The sequence below is a fragment of the Coenobita brevimanus genome, chromosome 113 (genome assembly GCF_032717465.1).
Source record: "Coenobita brevimanus isolate Jiangsu-jjx chromosome 113, ASM3271746v2, whole genome shotgun sequence".
Taxonomy (NCBI): Eukaryota; Metazoa; Arthropoda; class Malacostraca; order Decapoda; family Coenobitidae; genus Coenobita; species Coenobita brevimanus.
The window spans coordinates 3,888,515-3,912,554 of NC_137066.1; positions in this window are offsets into that span (position 1 = coordinate 3,888,515).

The window sequence follows — 24,040 nt, forward strand, 5'->3', positions numbered from 1 at the left end:
CATTTTTAACGGTCAAGGCAAGCAGAGGCGAACAATAAAGAAACAATAGTATCGCTCAGTACAGCACTTAGTGACGTGCATTAAATTGGTAACTTTTGAAAACAGTGACGAATGTTTTGAAAAGTATACCCCGAAATGGAGAGAGAAACGGTTAACTGAGCGATACACAGTGAGTTTTCCACTAATAGTTCGTGGCTTCTCACAAAAGGGAAATGTCGCGAATTGATTCGTGACACTCTCCATGAAGATGATACTGACCGAAGAGTAGAATTTTGTGAATGGTACCTGGACAAAAGCGTGGAAGATACAGCGTTTCCAGACTACATTGTCTGGAGCGATAAGGCCACCTTTAAGTTAAATGGCTCAATTAATCTACACAATTGCATCTACTGGGTGTCCCCCAAATCCGCATGTTACTATGGAACAACATTTGAACTTACCAGGGGTTACAGTATGGTGTGGGATATCAGCATTAGGCATCATAGGATCATTCTTTTTTTGACCAAGCTGTCACTGGTGCCGTTTACCTAAACTTACTGCAGGAATCCATCGGTCCACGCATTGAAGAGATGTTTGGTGACGAAGAGATTTACTTCCAGCAAGATGGAGCACCTCCCCACTGCCATCGTGATGTAAGGGCCTATCTCGATGCAACTCATCCGAACACATGGATTGGGCACAGAGGTGGCGTTGAATTCCCTGCACGTTCCCCAGACCTCACACCAATGGAATTTTTTTTTATTCGGATATCTCAGAGATAAGATTTACTCTGCAAAACCAGCGACAGTCGATGAGTTGAAAGAGGAAAATGAAAGACAGTGTCCCGCAATTCCAAATGCAATGATTCGTAAAGTTCTAGAATCCATTGGTCCGCGTTATCAGCTGTGTCTGGAAAATGGTGGTCATCAGTTTGAACATTTGAGAACACGCAGCAATGAGTAGACTAGGCATTTAACTTTCTTTAATTACATGTAATTTTCTTGTATCTCTATCAAAAAACAATGCGTTTATTGTCATTCAAAGTATGAGTACATTTTGGGGAAGGACACCCTGTATATATATATATATATATATATATATATATATACACACACACACAATGGAGCCTCTGTGGTACAGTGTGCGTTTCGCACGCTGGTGAGCGCTGGTTCGCCTCCCTCCAGAGTTGTAAAAAACTTTGAGAAGCGTTCACCAAGCCACCTGCTGCTTTGGCAGACACAAGGGGTGCTATGGTTGAACTAGTGTCGCATACTAGTATGCTTGCACCCAATCGGCTTAAGGCGGGCCGATTACACTTGGTTCACAGAGTACACACACATCCAAAGCCACTACAACACTACAATCACACTCACAAGCACTTCTCACTCTGCATACAGTCTCTACCAGACAGCCTAAGCCACTGGGTAGAGATACATTGGCTGTATCGTCCCTGCTTCAGTAGGGATAGGCCGGTCCTGCAGTGGACCTCAACGGCTGATGAAAATATATATATATATATATATATATATATATATATATATATATATATATATATATATATATATATTCACATTCACAAATTCCTGTCTTTCCAACATACCTGGGAAATCATTCAGAATCTTATATTCTCGGCCGTACGCCCTGGCAGTTTCCCATCTTGAATATTATTAGCAACAAGCATCCTGTCTCAACATACATAACCGTTTGCAAGAATCCTTTGATCAACACGGTAGTGTAATATGAGAGTTATAAGGCGGACAGGGCATATAATATATTAGACACAGATGATGAAATGGAATATACGGTAATGCTTGTACGCAGGAATAAGGGTAGAACATCTACTTACCTCCACCTACAGATACTACAGGGAGTTATGTGTTAGGGGTCTTATGTACCACTAGTGTACTTGTTTATGTTTCATGTGTACTGTGTAAGAACAAATTGTTGACAGTAGCCAGACCACACTAGACGCAAAGCGTTAACAAATGCAATGGTGCCACGTTCGAGCCTCTACGTGCAAACTCTTATAGTAATTAGAAATATTTAGAAGTGAAGGCGACTCTACAACACAAGGACGGTGAAACAGAGGATATTGACCTTTGACTTATTGTTATAAAAAACAACGCTGTAGGTTTACTCGCTGGTGGACTCTCAGCCCTTTCACCATATGTCGATAAATCGAATAAAAGATTGTTATTTTGTTCACACACACACACACACACACACACACACACACACACACACACACACACACACACAAGGAGCCAAACATACACCTACTCTCAAACTGAAAGTGTATCTGTTTTGTGTTTGGGATCACACGAGGGAATTAACATCAAAGCTGATTTTATGTTGCTATATTTATAGAAGTTTGGACATTCTACGAACGGAAAATTGTACTGTTATATAACTCTGACCACAAAAATAGTGAAGGTTGAAATTATGTTCGACCTACATGGGACCAAAAAAATAAAAAATAAATAATATTAACATTAGCTTGATTTGCCCGTTTATTGTATTGTCATACACTAGAGAAATATAGATATGCTACATAAATATAAATACATATAATTTACAACATTACTTACACAAAGTTTCATATAGCCTACACTCAACACACATCCGTTTTTCTTGTGTACCCGGTATGTAATTACACATGCGTATTTGGTAATAAAAAAAAAAAAAAAACGATTTCATTAGCCAGCTCACGCCCATATGTACTATAACTTTGTTCTTTTACCTCCGTATTTTTGATCCTAAGGATAAACCAGTTGTACAAATAGTTTCCATAAGCCCCTCAACACATGATTTTTGCCGCTAGGTTAACTGAACTAAGAATAACAAGAACGAAATAAAAATAACGCCCTCTAAATTAGTTAGCATATACCATTGTCTTAACATGACGTGATGTATGTCAGAAATAACTTACATTTTTATAAGTTTATTATTGACACTTTTAGATGTAATGTTCACATATTAGGCACATTATTCACAGTAACGACACAAAATATTAACTGCTACAACTTATACTATCATATACTTAAGCTACAGAGGTCGTCTCCAGGGTCTTATATATAATTCTTACAGATAAGACAGAAAATATATAGTAATATATTTTGGATATACAGTATTCATTCCCTATGTGCAGATGAGAGAGAGGAGGTGGTGATGCCGGAGCTGACGAATGGTGGACTGGTGGTGATGGTAGTTAGGTGGACTAATGAGGATAATTGTGGTAATGATGGTGGTTAAAGTGGTACTTGTAATAGTGATGTTGATGATGATGGCATTGGCAGTAATGTTAATGGATGCGGTGGATATGGTAGTGGTAATGGTGGTTGTGGTGGTGATGATAATGATAGCGTTTGTGGTAGTAATGGTGGTGATGGTGTTTGTGGTGATGATGATGGTGTTGAAGATTGGTGTGATGATGGTGAGTGATGAGGGATATGATGGTGCTGATGATGGAGAGCGATGAGGGATATGATGGTGCTGATGGTGCTGATTGTAGTGACGTTAATGGTGATGACTGATGATGGCAGGTATGGGGTATGCTGAGTGTGATGGTGAAGATAATGAGTGATGCTGGGTGGTGATGATACTGGTGGTGGTAATATTGGTGAAACTGGTGATGACGAATGGCGAGGACAGTGGAGATAACGATGGGTGCTGTAGGTCAGGGATGAGGAGTGCGGTGGAGTTGATGGTGGTGCTTGATAGTGGAGGTGATGATGGTAGTTTTGGAGAGTGTTGATGATGATGAAGAAGAGAAATGAGTGTGATGATGACAATGATACTGGAGTTGGTAAGTGAAAAGAAACGTGGTAATGGTTGTAATGGTGATGCTGGTAATGATGCTGCTGATGGTGATGAATTGTTGAAATTGTGGTGGTGCTGTCTCTGATTGGTCAGGAATATGGTGGTGATGATGGTGGTGTTGGTGATGTTGGTGGTGATGAGCACTGAGGGTTAAGGTGATGATATCAGTATTGATGAGGGTTGATTATATGATGGTAACGAAAAGTATTGCGGTAGTGGTGGTTGTGATGAGGTGGTCGTATTGATACGCAAAGGCGTGGAATGGTGAAGATATGATGGTATTGTAATGGCGACTTCAATGATTCATTAGGCGACTAGATACTGTAGCTGTGATTATGGAGGTTGTTGAGCTGGTGGTGACTGTGTTGACACGAGGACAAGAATTATGAATGTTTTGGTGGTGATGAAGGTGATGCACGTAATTATGTTATATTAAGGACGAGCATTTGTTGCACTACCACTGGTATTAATCAAGTGGTGATGATGAAGATGATGAAGTGAAAGTAAGTTTCCATTTACACTGAGAAATATATGAGTAATGCAATATGACTGTACGTACGAAAAATCTGAAAATGTCTTAAATTACATACGTAAGAATACTTCTTACAATATGCATACTATGAACACTTGGTCTATCTATTTTATCATAAATTTTAGACCATTTATTTATTGTGGCTTTTTTAAAATAATATTCTTGCTACCTACAAAAGATTTTATTTATTAGTAGTGAATTTTAACTAACCGTGTTAGACATAACCTTCATTTACCTTATCAGTACAATACTGCAAATCTGCCCCAGAGTTGACTATATTCATTTGGAGTTACCAGGAAAAATAAAAATAAAACGGCGTCACCTAATTGAGGGGGAGAACCTTGCCAACCTAAAGGCGTGTTTTCCATGTTGTTGATAACGTGAGACAATATTATACAACAAAAAGAAACCTTAGGTGTATTTCCGTCCACTTTGAAAAGTCTCTCCTGATCACATAAAATCTTCCAGAGATAGTCCCACTAGGACAGAAATCACTAAACAGAATTATATTAAGAAAAATTTGGGTCCTTAATTCTCCTTTACCTCTTCATTACAATCACTTATTTCAAAAATACATTTCTGTGGCATTCAATGGATTAAATTCACCAAAGGAAAAACTTTTCGGCACAGGAGTTTGATACACATTTAATTAGGTCCTTGAGTTGTAAATATCTTTCCCAAAATCAGTAAGATACTCTGGCAACGGCAATAACAAAACTAGAATAAGATCTTTGTGCTGAAGGGTTAAGCACGAATATGATTATGCCTGTTTATTTCGACTATCTGCATACGATATTATTTAGCTTAAAACAGATATTTTCCAGTCATTCGCAAACGGTTTCTATATTTCATACCTGTTCTTCTGAATTATTATACTGTTGTATTTTCTGTGTAACCTTGCTGATTTCATTCTCTAGTTCTCTCATTGTCGCGCTAGTTTCCAGTATTTTCTTGGTATTTTCGTGCATTTGTTGTTATTTTCTTGTACTTTACTGTCATCGCACATTCCAATCTATTTTCTTGCCATTTTCTTATATCTGTTTGTTATTGTCTTGCATGTTCAACCACAACTATATTACAATTACTTCTTCACTGGTTTACAACCTGCAAGTTTTTGCTCAACTTTGCCTTTTGGTTTTTCTTCTTTCTGCCAATTTTACAGTTCCTTTGCACATCCTTATATATATATATATATATATATATATATATATATATATATATATATATATATATATATATATATATATATATATATATATATATATATATCTATCTATCTGTTTATTTATATATATTTATATTTATATATATTCTGTTTAATACACATTGTTCTTATAGCTGTGTTATATTTGACACTTTCTTTCTCATTGTTTTTATTCTTCCATACTTTAGGCCGAATCTATCTAGTTCGCATTTTTGTTATATATCACCCTATTTGTTCATGTGTCGTCCGCCATATTTTTTTTCTTAATATAATAATTTTCCAAGTAAATATACTTTTCTCAGTTTTTACTATTACAACTTTTTAAATATAGCTTTGTGTATGGTCTACATAATCTAGTTTTCGTTTTTCTCCAAAATTTAGTACACTTTATTACTGGCACTATGACTCATACTCTACTGTATTCCTGACGATAACTTTTCATATTTCCTAATCCTTTTCTTTCAGTTATTCACATTTCATTAACTATACTTTGTTCTTTCTTGTTTACTTGATTTAATATTTCGTTATCATGTATTCAAAATTTGTCATAATTCCCTTTTTATACAATTTCCCTCGTCATTATTCCTTTGTGCTTTTAGTGTGTAGTTATCAAAATAAAATATTATAGTTTCTTTACAATATTTTATGTTAATATTCTTTCCAGCCTTTAAAACGTCTTCACCCCATCTTTATCATTGTTATCACATCAGGCCAAGGACGTATATTAATTTTACCCTTGATGTCTCCAGACAGTTTTATTCAGTTTGAGGGCAGACCACTTGAATTCAAGAGAAAGGGCACATGAAGGCTGCATCTAACACCTCAATTTTTTTTTTTTTTTTAATGCGAGGAAGAAGGAACCAAAAGCTGAGCCCGCAACGCTTTCCTTAAAAAAAAAAAAAAATACAAAAGAGAGCCAAATTCAAGATCCATTCATTTCAAGATGCCTGGACACACTGCGTTTGAAAGACTGAAGATCATAGGAAGTAGGAAATACAGACAGAGGGAGACAGTTCCGGAGGTGACCTGTTGCATAAATGAAGAACTGGGAGTAACGGTTAACTCTTGCATTAGAGAGTTGGACAGAAAAGGAATGAGAGTTTGCTGCTAGACGGGTGCTACGCGCCTGTCGTAGAGATGGAGGGATGCAAGCAGACAGTTCAGAGGAGCAGTGACCATTGAAGTACCGATAGAAAAGAGATAAAGAGGCAACAGTGCGGCGAAGAGACAGAGGTTGAAGGGAGCCAGTAAGAGGAGGAGAGCTGAGGAGACAAATAGCCTTTGACTCCACCCTATTGAGAAGAGTTGTATGTGGGGAGCAACCCCACACATGAGAGTTGTACTCTAAACATGAGCGAATAAAACCCGTGCATAAAGCCAACAACTATGCTGGGGTAAAGAAGGCAGAGAGTCGGTTTAGCACACCTAATCTCATGGAAGCAGATTTTACAAGAGATACAATATGATCTTTCCGAGATAAGTCCCGTGTGAATGAAACCCCAAACATGTTCAAGAATGATGCAGGACTGAGCTGGATATTATTAAACGTTAGTGGGTACTCCTGTGGAAGATTCTGTCAGGTTGATAGGTGTAAAAACTGGTCTTTGATGCATTAAAAACAACAAGATTATTTTTACCCCAGTCAAAGATACGAGCCAAGTCAGACATTAGGTGTGCCATAGCCTCATCCCTTGTTTGTTGAAGCAACTGCTGAGATGGACGTTGTGGGAACAGAATGGAAAGGTGGAGGGTGTAATCAGCGTACAAGTGGATAGGATTAGATGTACAGCTTAGAAGATCATTGATGAATAAAAGGAAGAGAGTTGGTGATAGGACAGAGCCCTGAGGAACACCACTGTTGATAGATCTAGGAGAAGAACGGTGGCCGTCTACAACAGCGCTATAGAAAACCAGAAAGGCAGCTAGAGATGAAGGCACAGATAGGATATGGGAGAAATGGAGTTCCCCCGAGCTAAGCCCTGTATTGGACTATATAGCCCCGCTAGGGTTACAGGAGCGAGCTACCACTCCCGGCACGGCAGCCCGGGCGAGGCTCGAACTCGCAATCCCCCGATTACGAGACCAGCGCGCTACCACTGTGCTACCATGCCCCCCACACAGATAGGATAGAAACCGTATGAATGCAGTTTGAAAATCAACAATTTATGCCAGACTCGATATAAAGCCTTTGAGATGTCAAGTGCAATGGCAAAACTTTCGCCAAAGTCCCGATAGGAGGATGACCAGGAGTCTGAAAGGTAGCTGAGAAGATCGCCAGTGGAGAGTCCCTGACGGAACCCATACTGACGATCAGAAAGAAGGCTGTGATAGGAAAGATGCTTTACAATTTTTCTGTTAAGAATAGAGTCAAAAACTTTTGAGATACAGCATGTTAAAGCAATTGGACGATAGTTAAAGGGTTGGGAATGGTCACCCTCCTTTTTGACTGGCTGAATGAGAGCAAACTTCCTATAGGAAGGAAAGGTACAAGCTGAAAGACAAAGGCGAAAGAGTTTACCTGGGCAGGGTGTAAGCAAAGAAGCAGAGTTCTTGAGAACAACAGGAGGGACTCCATCAGGCCCGTATGCCTTGTCAAGTTTCCTCCATACTGAATAAGGGTGTCTAAAGATCGCAAATATAGCATGAAAAATACATTATCAGACTCAACGCAATAATGTTATTCCCCTCCCCCCCCTCTCTCTCTCTCTCTCTCTCTCTCTCTCTCTCTCTCTCTCGGGGGAGTGGCACAACAACCCCGTATTAGACCACTCCCTGACGACACACCATTTTCTTTCTTTTTTTTTTTTTTCTTCATTCCCCCATTTACTTTAGTCTTACTCTCTATAGTATTTGGCTTCTTTTAGTTTACATATATATATATTTTTTTATATATCCACAAATTATTACTCCATTTCTCAGTTTGCTTTATCATCGTTTTCCCTGTTCGGTCTATATATTCTCCGTTATCATCACTCCTCTGCTCTCTCTCTCTCTCTCTCTCTCTCTCTCTCTCTCATTATTTTTTTTTGATTACTTTTTACATGTTCTCGTAATCCTTTACTTTTTCCTGTCTTTGCCACCTGCTATTTGTTTGTTTTATCTTACACTCAATTTTATTTTCCTTTCTCTGTCTTACTTTTGCACCTTTTTATGTCTTAAAGTGTGAAGAGTTTTGATAATAGCTGGTGAACTCTCGTTTTATGGAGCATTAAAAAGTAAAATTAGTTTTAGCCCTCTGAGCATTTCTGTTTATTACAATACGCGTACCAGTGTTCCTACCACTGATGAAAACATTCCTGGAACTCTTCTTTCCTGATGTCCTCCTATGTTTTCAGTCCTGTCGTCCTGTCAATATATTTTTTTCTCGAGCTTTAGTACAGGGAACAACCAGAAGCCACACTTTTCTACACCAGGTGCTTAGAGCAGTTTTGGAGTTGTGGAGCTAATATTTTATTTATTTGTAATCATGTATTTTATATATATATATATATATATATATAGATATATAGATAGATAGATATATAGATAGATATAAATATATATATATATATATATATTAGAGAGAGAGAGAGAGAGAGAGAGAGAGAGAGAGAGAGAGAGAGAGAGAGAGAGAGATAATAGACTTTAAGTGTTGGGTTACAAGCGCTGCTTGCCACAGTGAAGGAGTCACCTACCATTTCCCCTCTCGAGTCCTTTGAGCTTCAAAATCTCATGAAAATGTTTCAAAGCTTCCACGTCGGATACTGCATCACCACTTGTACTGGACAGTTGGGAACATTTCATGTTTTTTCGTGGGCACAATTCCTTCAGTCAGAAACTGACAGTTTTATAATCATGACTTAGAATTCTAACAGACGAGCTTTTCTGAATCCCACTGACCTCTACAGTGATAGTGGATGGGTCACAAAATCTTCATCGTGCCCTTTTTACAGTGCCCATGATATCGTTGTGTCCAGTGATATATGAAAACTCGTAGAATGTCTGGCGTACAGTACAAGAAAGAGCTAATCACTGGCCACTCCCGATAACTGGTGAGGCACTTACTGGAAATTTTTAAATACAACAAAATACTCTTTTTTTCTCTCTCTCTCAGAAAACTTTTGTTTCATGCCATCACAGTTCCTTTCTTTTTCATCTTTTTTTTTTTTTTTCACTTATTTTGCAATTTAGCTTTTTTCCTTTTTACCAATACATCTTTTTCATTTAACAATCTTAATCATCACGTGATTAAAAATGTACCTTTTACATTTCCTCACTTTTTTTAGTTATTTTCTTTTTATTTCTTTACACTATTTCTGCCTTCACCCGTTTACCAAGAGTAGCTCATTTCTGCATCTTAATCGCCAAAGCCATATTCATTAACATTAATTTTCACTCACACTTCCATGAACTATGGTTATCACTATTTACACTACGTAGAAAAATATACATATGTACCGTACCATATACCTGACAGATTTTATACATGATATGTATCCTCAACTCCTTCACTAAGACTGGTTTTTGTTACGTGAGACGGTTTTAATAAGCTATTTAGCAGCCCTGGTCAATGGAAAGTTATCAGCAGCCTTCTTTAAACTCCTTCATTATAAAAGGTTTCCCCAAAGGTGCATAAAATCGTCAGGTGGGAGCAAAGAAATAAAGCAAAAAAGATGTATTATTGATGGCGGTAATACTGAACATTGTTAACAGTGCGCTGAAATAAATAGAATTATATTCCTCAAAATATATTATGATTTTTAAATAAAAACACGTATTTACACATTATTCTCCACAACTGGATTTTCTTGTTACATCCAAAGGATTTTATTCATGTTGGAGGGAGACTATGGAACTGGAGGAGTGAGATACAATCTTCACTAATCCCTTCACTACCAGGTGGTTCTCCTTTGGCGGATGGATATAACCGTCTGAGGAAAGAAAGAATGACTGACTTAAAGAATATTACCTTATGTTATGGGAGATTATATTGGTTTAAAAAGGTTAAATTCCTTTATAATTCAATACTGAGGGAATGACCTCAAGTTACCTAATATACTTTAATACTGTGTGTGTGTGTGTGTGTGTGTGTGTGTGTGTGTGTGTGTGTGTGTGTGTGTGTGTGTGTGTAGCTGAAACTGGTAGGAGGACTTCGATGAAACTTGGTAGGATGGTTGCAATTACGTAACATATGGGCCCATTTGAATTTCATGTCTCTTGAATTTTGTAAAGGGGTGTTTGACCCTTAGTAAATGTCCCCATCAGTGTTACATTATGTGGAAAATACAGTGGGTATTTCTGTAGAGTTTCATGTCTCTCCACGGGAACAAGTGCCTCACAGCCTGATAGGATCACAAAGCACTTGCTTCAAAGCGAAACATAGTTCAGAAACGGCTCTCATTTGGACAAGTGCTGAGCAGCCTGATAGGTACGCAAAGTACTTGCTGGCTATACTGTAAAATGACTTATTACTGTATGATAATCGCTATCATGATTACTGATACAGTATACATAAAATGCTTACATGGAGCAGGACAGCAGAAACCCGTAGAGTTTGACATGTTCTACATAATCTGAGAAAAGGTCTGACTGCTAGAGAATTCTTTAACATTGTAAGTCGTATCTTGTAGGTTGGATGCCTACGTCTTTTTGTTTTGGAGCTAAGACTGATTAAGTAGGATTTGATCTCGGTACTTCTTCGTCTGTTACTGGAGATTTGTGGGTAGCTTTGCACCTGAATAGAGATCTTTTATTTTCTATGCCTAAAGTTGGACTTCATGAGCTTTTTACTGTGCACACTCGTATCTTATATACAGGATATCAGTTTTATCTGCTCTATCCCTATACACTAATAGCAATCTCAACTACTGATAATGTGAGCAGCAACAAAAAAACTTGAGTTCGTCCTCCCATGCATTATTTTTACGAGTCGGTAACTTCTTATTAGATACCCGATAGATTTCACGAAAAAGGAGGTGAGTATAAACTTTACGTACTGTCCTTGCTCTGTTGTGTTCAGACTTGTCTTTTTCCTTACTGGCCGTAGATTTCAGGATCATATAACTCTGATCTCCTCATCACTTTTGGTGTACATTTGAGAAGCTGGTTAGCTGAGCCACTATTAGGTTAGAGCTACCTTCGGCTTGTTTCACAATCCCATAGCCATGTTGATCCCAACTTTGTTTCACAATAATCTCTGGTGCGGTTTCACAGTCCCTACATAAGCAGCCTAACCATATCGATAGTTAACACAGGTAACACTGAAACAATACATCATGATGTATTTCACAGTTGTCTCCGAACCGATTTCAGTTTCTTCTGAGGCAGCCCAACCATATCGATCATCAATATTAATAACACTGATGCAGACCAATCCAATCGGTTTCATTATTCCCTTTCACCCTACATCTTGCATCCTACTTTATTCTCATTTCTCATTATTTTCTTTTATCAGCCATTATAAGTTTTTGTTTTCACACAGTCCACCTCGTTATTCAATCAGCATGTCACTTTTCATGCACTCAACAGCTTAGTCTCCATTTGGAGCACTTGCCTCGATTAGGCTTCCTTTTGCCCATGATAAGTATCAGTTGACATCTATAATTTTCGGCTCCGTTATGCTAAAGACATATGCTTACCGACTTCAAATTTGAAGTTTAAAACAATTCTTGCAAAGATTTGTTTGTTTCATGAGACATTATCACAAGTTTATGAGATTTCTAATGACATTCACTCTACTACACTTTGATCTTCACATTGCCCGCGAAAGAACTCCGCAGGTATCCACTCTACGATTTGGTTTGCATTTTGTACGTGAGATAGTTCGATTAATTCATAAGTTGCTTCAAATGGTTTATCAGAGACTTGCATGGTCAACACTTTGTTTTTCAGTTTCTGCAAGAGAAGCTTTCATACGTATCCACTCCACTTGGCCTCTGATCTGGTCATGGGATGTTTCGATTGGTACGGAAGAGGTTCCGAGTGGTTCATAAGGTGCTTCAGATGGTTCATGATGCGTTTCAATTGGCATCTCGTCTACAGTTTCGTTTCTGCTTGGTTGAGGTCGTCCTTGGCGATGGACATCCTGGACACCTCTGCCACGGTGCTCTCGTCGACGGTGTGGTTTGCGCCATTGTAGTGGGGATGGAAGTCTCTCCCGTTGCTGAGTCGAGATGTAGCGCTCCGTAAGAATGATGTCCTCGTGACTTCTGAGTCTGCTGGGTGAGACGAAATGGGTACAGGAGAGGAAGAGGGGCGTGACAGAGTAGGAGGAGGAAGAGGGACGAGGCAATGGAATAAGACCAGAAGGAAGAGGTGGTGTGAGAGAGGAGCAAGAAAAGGAGAGGAATATAAGAGAAGAGAAAAGGGGTCGGAAAGAAAGCCCTAAGGACCAGGTAATAATAGGCGGACTCTGATAAATGAATAAACATTGAAGATAATTATGGTTGGCAGATCATATCACCACGGACAAAGCAAACATAAATTCTGAAGCACATTAATGGCACGCTTCTTTCTGAATAATTTGGTTAGCCAGTATCCTTGATTACAGAGTACAGTATGCAACGATACAAAAAAGCCAGACACGTAGTATATATGTAATATATATGTAATATATGAGACTTGCCTGTATCTTGGAATACTTTGTTTTGATAATACAGCTGTCAGTTCATACCTACCTGAGTATGTCCTTGGAGACCATATACACACACCCTTGCCTCTCAGAAAACGACGAAGATGAGATCGGAACTTGGTGGTGGTGAAGGTGTACAGGAAGGGGTTTAGTGCTGAATTAATGGGTAGCAGAACCACCACCACGTACGCGTATAGGTCAGCTGGTGGGGCGAGAAACGGTGGATTAGGGGAAGGGTAGCTGATTTAAATAATTTGTTGGTAACATGTCATGTCTGCAAATATTTGATCTACACATCCACTACCACTGCTAAAGCCATCTTGTTCATCATTCAGGAATTTTGTACTATTCCATACTTTATGATAATTCTTCCATATACATTTTCTACAGCACTCACGAATCTTATGCCACGAGTTTTTTGCACTCAGTTCGTTCAACTTTAATCTTGTTTGGGTACAGTCACAGTGTTGTTTCAGTCTACTGGTACAGCTTCTCTCATCCATGCCTTCTTACATATCTCAAACAAACACTTCATTCCACTCTCTCCACTACATTTGACCATCTGAGCATTCATCACTCCCTGCTAGATCATCGAATCCTACGTTGCCCCATGAGGAGCGTAGGAGCCCCAGGAGCCTGGGGCTAAGCAAGTTGGTCCTGACATTTAAGATGAGAGTGACCAGCCTCACTCATCCCTGAGTGGCATTACGTGAGCAACACACCCCAACCACCCCTTGGATATAAACTTTCACTGGCTCAATCCGATTGGAGTGCCGTAATTACCCACTAAACCACCAGGCGCCATTTTATATATATATATATATATATATATATATATATATATATATATATATATATATATATATATATATATATGTATGTGTGTGTGTGTGTGTGTGTGTGAATTGTGTTACAAGAGGTAACAACATGTATGTTGGAGAGAAGGTTGTCGCTAGTAATGAGTGGTGAAGGAGGAAGTATCTCACATATGATTTATGCAGATGCTGCTTCTCGCAAGTAGTGGACAAGAGCTAGGTAGACTGGTGCAAAGTTTTGTAGATGTCTGTGAGCACCGTGCCTTGTTGATAAATGTACCCTCAATAAAAAATAGTATCTGCACCTTGGGGTCGGATGGGATTTGAAATGCTTCGTCTCTGGTTCAATCGGTAATGATGGCATGCCTGTTTAATTCACAAAAATGATTAAATTGCCATGTAGTACAATGCTACTATGACGGACCCAGCTATATATATGTAAAATATATGATAACAGCATAAATGAAGGATACAAAGCGACATAATCGTGTCATTTCTCGTGAATCATTGGCTGTGTATCATAATGGCTCGCACTGAAAGGGTGCCGATACTTTTTTTTTTTTTTTTTTTATCGAGGGGTACATAAGAGTAGAGTGATGGTTGTTGAGAAGATGGTAATTACCAGCGTGATGCTATGGTGATTACAGAAATACCGTACTTGAATTCGTGTGAAGCCTTAAGTACCTGCGTACAGTGACAGAAATGACAGGCAAATGTGCCAAAGAAGTAGAAAGTAGAATGGTACAGGGAAGGAAGCTGCTAGTGCTGTGAAGGCCTTAGTAAGACGCAGAGGTCTGAGTGTGGCGACTGCAAGAGGCATTAATGAAGTAGTTTTAACGCCCACTCTAACATACAGATGTGACTGTGGTGTGGCATGAAAGTGAAATCAAGAGTTAGAGCAGTGATCCATGAAAGACGCAGATTATGCAGAGTATGAAAGTCTGTGGACTCCAGACTTGAAGAGAATGTACTCTGATGGTATGGGCATGTGGAGGGAATGGGTGTGAATAGAGTGGTGAGAAGGGTATATCTGTGAGAATTTGAAGGTGTGAGGAGACATCATGGGTGTAGAAGAAGGTGAATAGATATTGCAAATGAGGGTTTGAGAAAAAGAGACAGGAGCTAACGAGACCAGGGAACTGACAAGCGATCCAACTGCTGGGATGATATTGTAAAAAGTGATGGCCAGGGTTTGGAAACCCTTTTTTAACATGACAGCCGTTTACCTGGTTCTCTTAGACAAGTGAATGTCAAGCTACATGTGGAATGTTTTTGGATCTATCAGGTGCAGTCTTTATTCTGGGGTCTTAACCCATCATGTCCCGAGCTATTTCGCACCTCCGACACCCCCCAATCCCGAGGTATTTTCGATTTTTTTTTTTTTGGCTAAAACCTCCGCTTTTGGTGAGAAACATCGAAATTTCATAGAGAAATCGCTCACCTGAGGTTTAAAATACACGATCCAGGTAGCAGTACCTCCTTACCTTACTGGGTTTTCTAACAGGCTGGCTCCAAAGAAAACGAGTTCTATGGGAGGGTAACTATTTCACACCACTCATAATCAGTATTTATTTACAGTAAACCCTCATTATACAATGCCTCATTGTACGATATTTCGCTTATACAATGTCAAAATTTTAGTGCCCTATGCCCACTATACAATGGGAACGATTTGCAACAACGATGGATCATCCGTGGCTCAGTGAACAGCGAATGTGCAAACGCTACAAAAACGTCCTCACACTGTCGGCATTAGACCACACACACTTGTCCACCGGTCCAGCCTCATTAGCTAGCCCTGCCCAGCCAGCTAGCCCAGTCTTATCGATTGGTCCAGCCCCATCAGCCAGCCCCACCCAGCCAGCTAGCCCAGTCTCATCCGCCAGTCCAGACTCATCAGCCAGCCCTGTGCAGCCAGCCAGCCCTGCCCAGTCAGCCGGTTCTGCCAGTGATGGGTGAGGGCTGTGAGGCCCTAACTGTCCCTTAGCCTCGGAGGGGACATCAACAATCCTATTTACTTAAGTAATAGTAAGAACTACTGTATACTGTTATTTTCATGTTTTTCCCCTCTTTATTCATTATTAATGTGTTACTTTACATGTTTAAACATAAGGATATTTCATGTATGTGAGTGTTAAGGTGTGTGAATGTGCGAGTTTAGGCAGGTCTGGGAACGTATCCCCATTGACTACATGTTATAACAGGTTCACTATACAATGGATTGCTATACGATGGGGTTTTCAGGAACGGAACCCCATCGTATAATGAGGGTTTACTGTATTTACTTGGTACGAATTTATATGTAGTACGAGAGTATATTGGTTTTCAATCAGTAATATAGGCATTATAAGCATTGTTTCACTCACTAACTCATCACCATCCCTGACCTTTTTTTGCCACATTACCTGATCATCATTTCTGACTGTTTCTTCTAATGCTATGTTAACTTTGTCCTCCACATTGTCATCGATTGGGGAATCACTTTGGCCCTGAATGTCTTTATTGGCCAGGTCACTGATAACAGGTGAATTGCCGAGACAATGGCGTGTAGGGGATGGGGGGAGGTTATGCGGTGTAAGGCGTTGTCCCTGCTTGGCATCTTGTAGAGGAATAGAGGAAGGTGTCCCATGTATACGTATGAAAAATCACGTGCGGAAATTGAAAATTGTGCAAATTATGAATCTTGCAATTGCGCGATGTACCAGTACATCAACAGGACTGGCAAATGCAAAATGTTGCAACGTACCCATACGTCGACGGGACGCCTCGGGTTAAATGGTAAGTGAATGGGAGTGTGGCTAATGCAACTGGGCAAACTATGACGAATATCTCTTTGTATAATTTTATTTCTGGCGCTCTGAACCCTACCTCACCCCACCTTAGGGTGGGAAAAGAGGTCTAGATGATGATAATATGAAGTAAATATATTAGAATATATACGATAACAGAGCAGTGAAGGCAGAGGGTGTTGTGTGATAATTTTGTAGGTATGAATTTTTTAATGTGAATATCGCAAGATTGGAACGCAACTCGAATGGACGAGGGAGGAGGGAGGAGCGGTGGATCAAAAGATGTGTCATTTCTATGTTTCACTCAGTCAAAACGATGAAGATTACTTTTTTTATGGTTTGAAATTCTTAGAATTTTTTATTGCTGGAACATAAGACAATTGGGTGGACAAAGAAGTGTGAATCAGAGAAATGGTTTCAGTTAAGGGATGAATGACTGAGATGTTTAACTCTTAAGAAGATGATGCCTTTGGTCTTTCTTCTTACTCTCAAAGAGATGTTATTAATTAGGAAGGAATACTCGCACTGAAGGTACTAATGAAGGCGTTTCCTAACAGCTCCAAGTCGAAAACTCTCCACCAAACTGAGGAAGATTATTTTTCTTCGTGTGGAAGTAACAGAATATAAAAGACGTGCTCCAGCAGAAGTTAAAGGACAACTCATAGGTCATGGGGTGTATGGTTAATGTTCGTCTGCTTTCCTGGTGTACAATATGTCGAACTGTAGAAAAAAGGGAACTGCATTAGCTGACTGGTTGAGGATATAAAGAAGGATAAAAGGAGGGGTCGGATTCGCCAGGCTTGCATAATTACAGTGCTTGTAGACTGCAGGTGTGAAATTTAATGAACTTGTCAACGGTGATAGGGATTACAGAATATATGTAAATAATACTATACCGGGAGTGAAATATACTTATAAATGGCTGGATCAAGGTGAGAACTGTGATTAATTATACGATATGAACTGAAATAATAATAAAAAAGGTAATGATAAAAATAATATAAATTACAACCACAGCTGTAGGGGACGTGTTGGTGAAAGCATCTTAGCTGAAATGGAAAAACGTGGTTGTTTTTGCACTGTCTGTGAGGTGGATCATATTTATCAAATTTCATTCCATAATAATCTCAGTCTGAAAGGATGTGATAATGCAATGGAGGACGTAACTGTAGGCGGTGGCTCAATCGGTAGAGAGGTGGCCTGCAGTCCCACCGGACCCAGGTTCGAATCCCGGTTGGGGCAGGGAACGGTTTAAGGATTTGAATTTCATTAAATCAGGCTTTACCGATCTACCAGAAGACCCGCCGACATGTCATAAAAATACCCCCGCTAATACCAATACACCAGTCCTGTACGAGACAGCCCTAGCATGTATTCAATATGGACGGTGGGTGTTAGCGCCGAAGTGGTGACATGTAGAGGTGTATGGTATGTAGGAGGACTGCTGGGCCTTGATAGCAGGCTGTGAAGCCTATGCCCAGAGTCGGACACATAAAAAAAAAAAAAAATAAAAAAAAAAAAATAAAACTGAGTACATATATGAATATAATTTACGCTGTAAATAACAATGTATGTGAGGGTATAAATGAGGGTAAGTGAGGTTGTAACTAAAGATGTAACAGAGGACCAAGTGAAGGATCAGAGTCGTCATGGAGCAACTTACGCTTAATATCGATCTCTGCAAGTGCCATGATGCGTACTATGATGATGGGGGTCCAGCAGAGGCAGTCGGTGAAGACGATGAAGAAGAAGCGCATGGTAAACTCTCGGTCCCCCAGAGAGAGTGGTGTGTTGGCTCTGGTACGACGGATGCTGCAGAACATCCCCATATACGACATAAGGATTACCACCACACTGACAGAAAGAGAAATGGACGTGTTACAGAGAGTGGTGTGTTGGCTCTGGTACAACTGATGTTGCAGAAAATCCCCGTATACAACTTAAGGCTCAGAACCACGTTGAGAGAGAGAAATGAAGGTGTTACAGAGAATGGTGTGTTGGCTCTGGTACGACGGATGCTGCAGAACATCCCCATATAGAACATAAGGATTACCACCACACTGACAGGAAAATGAGACCTGGTGCTAAAAGTGCAAGTTGCAAGTGATGGCTGCAACTGTTCACACAGGAACGCTAAGGGATCTGTGATTGACACTGGAGAAATCGTTCAACCTCGTCTTTAGCGATGATTTCTGCATATTACTCCTTGGTATTCTCTTGTAGGTTACTGGTGCAAACTATGGCGATATTAAAATGACAAGGACAATATACAAGACACTTTTAAGACATAAGCGTTTCGTTTCCTGCATTTATAAAGGCTCGAACATGCTTGCCTGCGTTTGCCTTACTTGCCTAATGGCAGATCTCACGCTGCTCGATCTCTAACAGCCTCTTCATTTGGTATCTTATCCCAGAGGTCACACTGAGTGATCTTATCCCAAGTCTTTTGAAGTCTGCCTCTCACAGCTGTACTTGGAACATTCATTCATTTCACCCTCTACATTCAGTTGTCTATCCATCCTCACCACATGCCCAAACCATCTCAATTACTCTTTCTCATCATAACAGTAAATATATTCAGGTCCCAACCTTCCTTCATTCGCAGTCCTACCCACCCTCTGGCCTGTCATTTAAGGACATATTACATATCCATGAAAATAATGATTCCCATCTGTGCACGTCTGAATTAACGAATATCCTCTTCCTTCACTGTCCAAGTCTTACTGTGGTACAGTATTTCACCCCAAACACATATTGCATAGCTTACAGCGTGAGAGCCCTCTTAATGTCAGGAGGGGCAACAATTCCCTGAACTTCTTTCAACCATTCCTTACCCTTGTTACAGATGTAATTCCAGCATCACCTCCAGCACATATCATGCCTTCCATTGAAGAAAACTTCCTAAAGCACACAAGAGAATCTGTACCAAGAGTCATTCTTTCCTGCCTCTCTGTTTCATTATGGTGTCCTTCCCAATAAACACACACAAAATCAGCATTGTTTTGCAGCCTACCTCTAAAGCCACTACACATCTTATGCACCCACTTGTCACAAACACTGTACAAAACGGAGTTACTTCCCACACACTCGTGACAGACTGGCATGGTCATACTCATGCTGGTATGAGAGTACAGTCAATTGCACAAGAAGTCATCACTTTTGTTTTATCAGCGTTTGCCATCAAACCCTCTCACCCCATTTCTTCACTCTATATCCGAAAATCTTCCTTCCCCTACCTTCTCATTCTCTGTGATCAACACCACGTAATCAACATACAACGCTTCCCATGGAGTCCAGTTCTGAGGTCATCTGAGAGAGTTTCAAGCATCATGATAAACAATAAGGCTTAAAACTTAAACTCTATGCACATCATCGTTAATGGAAAATTTATCACTCAACCCTCCATTCATTCTCAGCTGGGTGCAAGCAAGCTCGAACATTGACATAACCACTCTAACAAACCACTCCTTAATCCAGAGCTTTCGCATTGCCCATTTCACCATCTCGCAAGGTACACTGTCAAAAACTTTATCCATGACAAGAAGAACGAGGTACAGTTCTCTCTTCCTTCCTATATATTTTTCCTGAAGCTGTCAGACAATGAATATTGCGAAATACATTGCCACGAAAAACACAAAAGGTGCTTTGAAGCCTACAGTCCACTTCATTATCTTTCATTCCTCTAACCCACACACACAATATATATATATATATATATATATATATATATATATATATATATATATATATATATATATATATATATATTTATAAATGGTGGGTGGGGGCGCTCACCATCCACTCACTCGGCGTAGTGCTGCTGTTGGGTGTCTGCCCTTTCCTCTCCTCCATCCTTCTTTCTTTCCATCCTCTTCTGTCTTTGTTTCCTTCATTCTTTCCTTGTCCTTCTGACTACGGGTGACCCTACACTCCCTCTTCTGTCTTTCTTTCCTTCATTCTTTCCTCTTCCTTTTGCCTGTGGGTGACTCTAGACTGAGTGACAAGCCAGATGGTTTCCTGAACACCAGGAAACTATTTACTACGCTGGGTGGTAACTATAAAACCAAATTTTGGCACCTAGTGGTTTAGTGGGTAATTATTGCACTCCAATCGGATTGAGCCAGTGAAAGTTCATATCCAAGGGATAGTTGGGGTTGATTGCTCAAGTAATGCCACTCAGGGATGAGTGAGGCTGGTCACTCTCATCTTAAATGTCGGGACCAACTGCCTAGCCCCGGGCTCCTACGCTCCTCATAGGGCAATGTAGGATTGGATGATGGATATATATATATATATATATATATATATATATATATATATATATATATATATATATTGTTACGGAACAGAGAAAGATAATGTATACTTTAAGTGAGAATACTAAAAATCACTACCGTCCCGTAAAGTTCCAGGTTCAAAACAAAAGAGTTAGGTAAAATTACAAGTTAAAGTTTAATGCTCAAACTAACAACAAAACATTCAGGACTCATAAGGATAATGTAATGACAAAAAACAGGCTAAATATATAGTTAACTGCAATAGCCTTTATTAACATGAAATTAGCAAGAGTAAATTTACCTAAGTCAGCCCTGATAAAATGAAAATACACTGGGTAATGCTCAGTTAATGCAAGATAAATTATTACAGATACAAAATAATATTAAAACTGGCTGACAAAATGAATCCTACATAAGTTACAAAAAAAAAACTCACTAGGCCCACAAATCAACACCCTATGCTACACAGTACAAGGAAAAAATGCAATAACAGTTATACTCAAATTACACAGCTGCTAGATGGTTGGAGACTTCCAGAGCACTCACAACAATAACTGTACAGGGGAGGACAGAGATGTGAACAAAATGAGGAGTAGATCTAAGTGGCCATGATGCAGAGACTGAGCTCATTATATAGGGGCCGGCAGAGCTTGATACAACTTGTAAGAAGGACGCGCAAATGAAGCCATGAGGACAAAGAGTTGACAATCCCGCTCTGAACAACAGAAAGGACGACTTACTCTACTATAACGGTAGAAGGGGGGGACTGAGGCAGAACACGCTCGTGATCAAACAGGCAGCACACTGTACGTTAGAATTACAAAGGATGATGAAATCACAGGCTATGTAACTATATATATATATATATATATATATATATATATATATATATATATATATATATATATATATATTCTATTCTATTCTATATACCTAGGCTGCTTCCCCCAATACATTTCTGTGGCATTCAATGGATTAAATTCTATCTATCTATCTATATACCTAGGCTGCTTCCCCCAAGGAAAGGGAGGTAGCCGAGACAGGACGACACACTCCCCATTAACTCATCCATTCAAACACATTCATTTGCATCTTAGCCCCAAAAGGGAGAACGGACAGATCCTCACCGCACCACACCACACAAGGGTCAACTGTGCAATGTGATCAGTGACATCCGCAGCAGGGCCCAACAGCAGAGCTGGTTTACCCCTGCCACATCATAACGGACCCATCTCCTTACCCGCACCTGACCTGACTAGCTGATCAGACCAAATGCGGGAGAATATCCCCTCAGGGCTGCGTCATCATTTATTCATTCACAATTTCTCTCCATTTATTTCTGTCACGCACAGCCACTCTTCCTTGCTCAACAGACATCCCTCTCGCATCCAACGCTCTCTTCACACTGTCCATCCATCCTATTCGTGGTCTTCCTCTCAGCCTTACACCTCTCACAGCAGATCTAGTTATCTTTTTCACCAATCGCTCATTATCCATTCTCTCCATATGACCAAACCATCGCAACACCCTCTGCTCGACTCTACCAGCCATCTCCCGAACAACTCCAGTTCTCCTTCGCACTTCATCATTTCGCACTCGATCCATATGCGTCACTCCACACATACTCCTCAGACACCTCATCTCCATTACATTCAAACTTTTCCTCTCTGCTACACTCATATTCCATGTTTCAGCCCCATATAACGCAGTCGGTACCACAACACCCTCATACAGCCTTCTCTTTACATCCATTCTAAGCGAACGACATCTAAACACTTTCATTCCTCCCAGCACCTTTCCTACTTCATTTATTCTAAACTTCACTTCTGCATCTATTCTTCCACCCACAACAACATGTGACCCTAGATATTTAAAACACTCTACCTCCTCAAGCAACTCGCCATTCAAAAGTATATTCATCCCCCTATATATATATACTGTATATACATATATATATATATATATATATATATATATATATATATATATATATATATATATATATATATATATATATGTGTGTGTGTGTGTGTGTGTGTGTTGCCAAACTCCTTAATCCTGAAAGGGCGGCGACAAACAAATCGTCTTCATGTTGCCATTTCCCCTCCATTTCACTGCCCTGCTCCCAGCTCACACCCTCCTCTCATATACCTTTCCATTCCATCCCTCCATCTCATCCTTGGCCTCCCCCACCCTCTCTCCCCCTCCCTCCACCTTACTCACATACACTCTCCTCGTTAGTCTCTCACTCTCCATCCTCTCCACATGGCCAAACCACCTCAATGAGTTTCTCCTAACGCTTCCTATCACATCCACATCCACACCACAACGCACCTTCACATCCTCATTTGTCAGTATCTCACTCCACGTGACTCCACAAGCTCCTCTCAAATAACTCATTTCCACTGCTCTCACTCTTGACTTCTGTCCCTCCAACAAGATCCAAGCTTCACTTCCATACGTTAAAGTTGGTACTACAATACTGTCATGTAACTTTTTCACTTCCATGCTCACTTCCTTGTTTCTTATCACTGCTTTCTAGGAACCAGCAACCTTTCTTCCTTGTTGTACCCTTTCAAGCACTTCACCCTCTAAGCTTCCATCCTTACTCATCACACTACCCAGGTTCTTAAACGCACTCGCATTTCCCATTTCCTCTTCATCCAGGCTCACTGTGCATTCACTGACTTCACTTTTCTCGATGACCATAACCTTACTCTTCCCTATCTTCACCTTTAGATTCCGTTTCTTACACACGCTCCTAAACTCACCCACCAAGCCTTGCAGCTCCTCTTTGTCTTCATTTACCGACACAGTACCATCTGCAAACAACAGTACAGGGAGTTTCCAAACACTGCCCTCTCTCATTAGGGCCGCTCCAACATCAACTGCCCTACCTTGTATCTCTTTTATAACCCCATCCATATACAGATTGAACAGTCATGGAGACATGACACATCACTGTTTCAATCCAACCTTCAAATAAAAAAATTAACTCAGTTCACCATCCACATGC